This window comes from Centroberyx affinis, unplaced genomic scaffold (assembly GCF_046629955.1).
Source record: "Centroberyx affinis isolate AG114_WGS23_722 - 3 ecotype Tasmania unplaced genomic scaffold, CSIRO-AGI_Caff_v1 ptg000849l_1, whole genome shotgun sequence".
NCBI lineage: Eukaryota > Metazoa > Chordata > Actinopteri > Beryciformes > Berycidae > Centroberyx > Centroberyx affinis.
In genome coordinates, this window is record NW_027279444.1 from 33,904 (window position 1) to 42,580 (window position 8,677).

Sequence of the window (8,677 nt, forward strand, 5' to 3'; positions counted from 1 at the left end):
GTGATAAACATGAATGTACCTGTGGAGGAGTGTTGTTTGGACCAGTAGCATCATCCATCTGAGTCTTTGACAGGAGAGAAGGATGTGAGTCCTCCTTCACCATGGCATTAGCTGTATCGCTGGTCATCTGTAAACACATATTTCACAATGACAATATTTTAGAATATGAAAACATAAGAAACAAATGGTAAATTTGATGTAAAAAGAGCATAACACACAATTAGATTGATGACTTGTTCAGACAAAATCTCTGAGATGAGATGCATGCCAATATACACCAGACTTCAGAGAAAAAAACACAAATTCATATTAAAATATTTCTTCTTGCCCATCCAAGCTGTGTCTGTGTTCACACATCTTGAATTAAACAGGCTTTGTGGGGACATTTCACACACAATGTTACAGTTCCTTGTGGGGACCAGTTGCCTCTGTTGTGTCCAAAGTCAAACACTGACTGAAGGTGTCCCCACAGCACACCTTCAGTCAAACACTGACTGAAGGTGTGCTGTGAGGACGTCGTGAGTGTCCATAATATAGTGATAATTAACCAAGAAAAAAAATCCCTATGAAGGTTAAAATCTGTCCTAAATATCCCACTACCATTAACCTTCTAGATGCATTACATTAAACTGTTTGACTGTACTGATTCACACTAGATTACCATCACAATAAACTTCCTTCTTTATTTTAGCTGGTTAAAAACACAAAAACAAAAAAGCATGACTATTGAGAGACTCTAGAATTAAATCTGAAGTGATAAACATGAATGTACCTGTGGAGGAGTGTTGTTTGGACCAGTAGCATCATCCATCTGAGTCTTTGACAGGAGAGAAGGATGTGAGTCCTTCTTCATCATGGCATTAGCTGTATCGCTGGTCATCTGCAAACACATATTTCACAATGACAATAATTTAGAATATAAAATCATAAGAAACAAATGGTAAATTTGATCTATACACAACATAACATGCAATTAGATTGATGACTTGTTCAGACAAAATCTCTGAGATGAGGTGCATGCCAATATATTCCAGACTTCAGAGAAAAAACATCAAATTCATATTCAAATATTTCTTCATGCCCAGCCAAGCTCTGCGTTCACACTTCTTGAATAAAACAGGCTTTGTGGGGACATTTCACACACAATGTTACAGTTCCTTGTGGGGACCAGTTGTCTCAGTTGTGTCCAAAGTCAAACACTGACTGAAGGTGTCCCCACAGCACACCTTCAGTCAAACACTGACTGAAGGTGTGCTGTGGGGACGTCGTGAGTGTCCAGAATATAGTGATAATTAACCAAGAAAAAAATCCCTATGAAGGTTAAAATCTGTCCTAAATATCCCACTACCATTAACCTTCTAGATGCATTACATTAAACTGTTTGACTGTACTGATTCACACTAGATTACCATCACAATAAACTTCCTTCTTTATTTTAGCTGGTTAAAAACACAAAAACAAAAAGGCACGACTATGAGAGACTCTAGAATTAAATCTGAAGTGATAAACATGAATGTACCTGTGGAGGAGTGTTGTTTGGACCAGTAGCATCATCCATCTGAGTCTTTGACAGGAGAGAAGGATGTGAGTCCTCCTTCACCATGGCATTAGCTGTATCGCTGGTCATCTGTAAACACATATTTCACAATGACAATATTTTAGAATATGAAAACATAAGAAACAAATGGTAAATTTGATGTAAAAAGAGCATAACACACAATTAGATTGATGACTTGTTCAGACAAAATCTCTGAGATGAGATGCATGCCAATATACACCAGACTTCAGAGAAAAAAACACAAATTCATATTAAAATATTTCTTCTTGCCCATCCAAGCTGTGTCTGTGTTCACACATCTTGAATTAAACAGGCTTTGTGGGGACATTTCACACACAATGTTACAGTTCCTTGTGGGGACCAGTTGCCTCTGTTGTGTCCAAAGTCAAACACTGACTGAAGGTGTCCCCACAGCACACCTTCAGTCAAACACTGACTGAAGGTGTGCTGTGGGGACGTCGTGAGTGTCCAGAATATAGTGGTAATTAACCAAGAAAAAAATCCCTATGAAGGTTAAAATCTGTCCTAAATATCCCACTACCATTAACCTTCTAGATGCATTACATTAAACTGTTTGACTCTACTGATTCACACTAGATTGCCATCACAATGAACTTCCTTCTTTATTTTAGCTGGTTAAAAACACAAAAACAAAAAAGCATGACTATTGAGAGACTCTAGAATTAAATCTGAAGTGATAAACATGAATGTACCTGTGGAGGAGTGTTGTTTGGACCAGTAGCATCATCCATCTGAGTCTTTGACAGGAGAGAAGGATGTGAGTCCTTCTTCATCATGGCATTAGCTGTATCGCTGGTCATCTGTTAACACATATTTCACAATGACAATATTTTAGAATATAAAATCATAAGAAACAAATGGTAAATTTGATCTATACACAACATAACATGCAATTAGATTGATGACTTGTTCAGACAAAATCTCTGAGATGAGGTGCATGCCAATATATTCCAGACTTCAGAGAAAAAACATCAAATTCATATTAAAAATATTTCTTCCTGCCCAGCCAAGCTCTGCGTTCACACATCTTGAATAAAACAGGCTTTGTGGGGACATTTCACACACAATGTTACAGTTCCTTGTGGGGACCAGTTGTCTCAGTTGTGTCCAAAGTCAAACACTGACTGAAGGTGTCCCCACAGCACACCTTCAGTCAAACACTGACTGAAGGTGTGCTGTGGGGACGTCGTGAGTGTCCATAATATAGTGATAATTAACCAAGAAAAAAAATCTCTATGAAGCTTAAAATCTGTCCTAAATATCCCACTACCATTAACCTTCTAGATGCATTACATTAAACTGTTTGGCTGTACCGATTCACACTAGATTACCATCACAATGAACTTCCTTCTTTATTTTAGCTGGTTAAAAACACAAAAACAAAAAAGCATGACTATTGAGAGACTCTAGAATTAAATCTGAAGTGATAAACATGAATGTACTTTTTACCTTTGGTCAAAATCTGTGTTTTTTTATATGTACTTTATAAATAAATTTCACTTAAATGTAACTTCACTACAAATATTGATCCTGAAGTCATCATAGCAAAATAAAAACCATACATTTAAAAAAGCTAAACTATTATTAACAGAATCAATTTCACCACACCCCCTCCGAGAGCAATCAATTAGTCTTTTTTCGTTTGCATAAACTCCTTCACACTGAATTGCATGACAACACTAACACTAGCTAGTTGTAAAAACAGACTAAAACATTTTTGATTAGATGGTTAGGCCTGCACTTAGCCTCTACCTAGCCTCGAGCTAACTACCTATCCTGCAAAGTAATGAGAGCTAATTAACCTAATTTGAGGGTTGAACACTGGTTATACTGGTTTGTCATACAAATGTGCTTACCTTGTGTTTCACTTTTGCTCCTCTGCACAAGTTCTTAGCTCCTTAGCTGGCATCTCCTGGAAATAATCTTCTCCCTTGTCCACCGTGTAGATTGCCACCTTTAAATGTCCGCCTGAAAATGTGTTATTGCTGCTGAAATCCTTCCTAAGGAGGACCAGGAAGTGGGCGGTACCCAACCATATTTGGAATGTGTGTGTGTGTGAAGCAGTGAGTGCATTACCAGCTGGAAACTATAAGGGGGCGCAACCGAGCACTCCACACACACACACACTGACCGGTAAACGTGTGTTATGGGCCAATGCTAAAAACCACACAGGCACCTTCAGACTCGCTCCTGCATTCATTTAAAAGGGTTTTCCTCATGGGGACCTGATTTTTTGTCCCCACTCCGCAACAGGTCCCCATGACGTGACTGTGTAAACAGATTCTTGTCCCCACAATGTGATGATTACCAGAACACACACACACACACACACACACACACACACACACACACACACACACACTCCTGAGTAAATGCATGTAGGCTATATCCCCACTGAAATGTGCATGCAGGCTTTTATTTTCACACAAATGCAAATACATATAAATATATACACACACAATGATATACAGTAAATACACACACATAAACACATACATGCACACACACACACACACATACACACACACATACACCCTCTCATTCTCTCTCTCTCACACACACAGAAATAGACTCTCTCATACACACACAGGCATGCACACATACACACACACTGTGTCTCTTTCTCTCTCTCTGTCACTCATACACACACTCACAGACACACACACACACACTCATGCTTGTTAGCAAGCTAGGCACACACATAGACAAATACAGATTCTCTCTCTCTCTCTCACACACACACACACACACACACACACACACACACACTTGTTAGCGAGCAGAGCCTGTCTGAAGACCACAATAGAGTCTCTCCTCATGGTATTGATGCTGCTCCCTCATTCATATTGAAATCATGTAATAACGCCTTGCTCAGTGGCAAAGTAAATCCCCATTCTCACACTCACATCTTTCATACCCAATTAAATTCAAAGTTTTCGTGAAGTAAAAAAAAAGAAAAGAAAAGTATGCCTTTGTCCAGTGATTATTGTGATGGAAATTTTCAGGGCCAGAAATTTCTTGGAAAAATCCACCCTAAGACACTTTGACACTGTTATTGCTATTGGTGAAGTACTTCGCATTCCTGGCTCCATCTAGTAGCTTGTTGTATTTTTCTTCTTGGTGGATATCTGGCCAATCGTAGACGAGGTGACGTCACCTCCAGATGTTTCCAGTGGAGTTTGATATGAGAAAATGTTTCAGGATGTAAAACCTCAGCGGTAAACGTCAGGTTTTGGTGTCAGTCCCTCAGAATCAAAGAGCGAGGGCTTCTTTCTAGAGCCGCCATTTTGCACCAAGAAGACGTTCAACAATCACACAGGGAGAAATCCATCGTAGAAGAAGACGTCGGGTTAAGAAGACCAGTGAACTGAACAACATTTCAACAGTCTGACAGTCTGACCAAGGCTTTAAAGAAAGTATGGCTGTTGTCCTGTGAACGTTGAAGGACTATGTGTTCTTCTTTGGGTTGAGAAATTCCACCACCCTTGGTCTTATGAAACCTCTTCTAAACCCAATTGGATGAACAGAAAAATTCCTTGTGGTCAAGCTGAAAACAAAGCTTTCTTAGTCTTCCCTGAAAACATGACATTTTGGAGATGCATGGGTTTTCACCGGACAGCGATGTTATGATTCTTATCGTAGGAGGGAGAGTTAGAACAGACTGATCACTTCTTGTCCAAACAGCGGTGTGGGGAAGCCAACTGTTCTGGCTGCACTCTGCTGTCTGCTGCAGGATTATATTCAGTGTTAATGGGTGACGATGCTTCACTAACGCACCGCCAGAAACATCCAGAAACAAGCAGCTGCCATATAAGAATGAAACAGGAGCAGATAAAAGTGCAGGGAACTTTGGATTTAAAGGATAATAACCGCTGTTTTTTTTTTGTGCCAAGTTCGTGCCAATGGTCCAGGTTCCTCTCTGCTCATCCTCATTTGTTCTTGTCCAGTATGAAAAACAACTTCCACAGAGTGAGACACGCACAGGAAAGAAATGGAAGTCTCCGCCAGGAAATAATCCCTCAAAAACAAACTTTACTGTCACTTCCATGTCTTCTTATTTAGGACGTCTTTGTTAGCCGGGACAGTGACTCATTTCAGGCTAGGTTTGACACCGTAAAGTTTGTATTTTAAAAATGATGAGGTAACACTTTACAATAAGGGTACATTAATTAAGGGTTAGTTAATGCTTAATAAACATTAACTAACCCTTAATTAACAGTTAACTAATGTGTCTGGTAATCATTTACTTTTGGTGTTCATGTTAACTAAGGTATTAATTTATACATTATTTAATAGTCATCTTTATAAACTATTAAACAATGTATAAATTAATACCTTAGTTAACATGGACACCATTAGTAAATTACACATTAGCTAACTGTTAATTAAGCATTAACTAACCCTTAACTTAGTGTACCCTTATTGTAAAGTGTTACGATGATGAAATGATGAAAAACGAGTAAATGTTAAAAAAATATGGCATGCATTGCAAAAAGATTGGACAAAATGTAAACTAGACACAGACAGAAGTAAACAAGCTTTAACTCTAAATGACAACAGTCTTCTCCTTTAACACAGACGCATGAGTAACTGATGGTGATTGGCTACTGGCAGACGCATGGCGGTCAGTTTTTGGGGCGTTGAGCATTTGTCTTGATCTTGACTCAAACCACAAACCTGCAGGATCATAAGAGTTGAAATCGGCATTGCGTTATGATCTACTGCTTGAAGAGGATCCAGTGGGATATTTCACTTTTGCCAGTGAAAAGTTTTGTAGGGTAAATTCGTATAGATCATTTAAAAGTGTAATTTCTGAGTAGTTCTTGTCAAGTCCGCTTAAATTTCATTCAACTTTTTCTTCGCTGTAGTGTGGATCATTCCCATGTTAAATCTTTTGAATAAAGACATTTCAGTGGTTTTGTCGAGCTCCTCTTACACATCCCAGTTTCAGAATAAAATCCCTATACGACTGAGCAGCGGTTTGTTCGGAAACTCTGGCAGCTCAACTATCCAGTAATTATTATTCTACAGTAGGCTAACCGATGTGTAAAACTCCCTGCGCAGAATAAGAATAATAGACAGGGAGTCTCTTAGGATGAGAGATTTCAGACAGCGGCTTCCCTGCCAAAATAATTATCTGCGCAGGAGAGACTCTCCCAGTCGCTCGGTGCCAAGTCGCTGTCCGTACAGAAAGACCAGATTCATCCCAGGTCTTCCTCCCAAACCGCATATCGCTGCTGCTGGACGACAACCAGGTATCTGCAGAAGTTTTTCAAGAAAGGAAGAAACGGATGTGTAACTTCTAATTGACGCAGATGTATTTCTGATATGGCACCACTGGGTTTTAAACAGGTTTCAAGCGTCCAGCGGGGATGAAACTTACAGTAACACTTTCTATGAAGCCAGTGTCTATAATACATTATAATCATACTTCTAACACATTACAATGCCATCATAATGCATTATAAGTATAGTTATAATCATGCATGGACAGTTATAATGTTTTATAACATTATAAACACATTACTTAGAATCTGTTATAAAGCTTTTTCATTACCACTTAAATTAAAAGCTTTGTAACAGATTATGTAATGTTATAAAACATTATAACTGTCTATGCATGATTATAACTATACTTATAATGCATTATGATGGCATTATAATGTGTTATAAGTATGATTATAATTTATTATAGACACGGGCTTCATAGAAAGTGTTACGGCACATAAATAACTTCATAGGCTTTAAATTCAAGTGAGAAAAACACCAACGTTGCAGTGATGTGGTTTTTCCTGCGACAGCAACGAAACACAACGTCAGAGTCTCCCGGACCAGATGGTTTTTGGCAGGAGGAGGAATCCACTTCGGGTTCAAGGTGAGTTTGTTGACGGGAATAAAATGTTCCCCTTTTGCCACAGGCATCGGCATTCACAGCCGCCGGGGCGCTGATGGAGTTATGGACTCCGTCCCACATCACACACACATACTGTGTCCTTGTTTTGTCCCTGGGGGTGGGGTTGGGGGGGGGGGGGGTGGCTGTGCCCACTCCTGTGCCTGTTTCTGGTCAATCGCAACTCAGTGTAAAGCCACAGCACCTTCAGTCAACATGGAAGTTTACAGTAGTCTCACCAACATTTTGTCAGCACCAACTTTGAAGGCACATTCACATCTAGAACAATAACTATAAAGATAACTATAAACTATAACGATACATTGTTGCCGAAGCATTTACACTACAACGATATCTGTGATCAGTTTCCTCTGCAGTGACCTACCGAATGCTCCGCCCCCTTCTTTCTTACAGCTTTAATTTGATTGGTTGAAAATGTTTTATCGTTGTCTTTGCATCCAGAAAAATCGCTCTGAGATCAAACCAAGAAGTTATAGTTATCGCTTTGAATGTTTTTATAGTTATAGATGTAGTGGGAACACATTTAAATCATTTTATAGTTATAGCTATCTTCATAGTTATTGTTCTATCATGTTGTGGACATTAATAATGTGAACATTACATTACAGCGTTCCCATACTTACTATGACATCAAATTAAAGGACTTTTCAATGGATTTAAAGGTCTTGAAATTCAAATTGAAATTCAAGGACTCAAAATTGGCATGTTTTGGAGTCAGAATTAGACATCATAGAAGCCTCATTTTGTTTATTCATGATCTTGTCAAGTCAAGAAATCATGTTGAAATCTTTCATTTTCAAACTGCAGATCTCCAGCTCAGGGTTTTCCTCAGGATGTGAAGTGTTAAGTGTCGATTTAGATGCTAAATCAAGTACTTTCAAGGCCGTCCATTCATTTTCAAAAACAAGGCCATGTTTTGTTTTTCCTCAAATTCACAAACTTTAAAGGATTTTCAAAGCCGCTGTTACATTCCTCCACTATGAATGAATAATTATGTGACAACAGCAGGAATTAGACTCAACATTTTCACCTGTTGGTCAGGGTTAGTTAACGGTTCAGTTGAGGCAGCTAAAACAGTTTCATTAAGGTGTATAGGTTGTCAACGGTCACTTTATTTTATTCACAGAATATGTTAGGTACATTAATGTTGAAAAATCTTATTCAAAACCAATAGTTCTAAAGTTTAT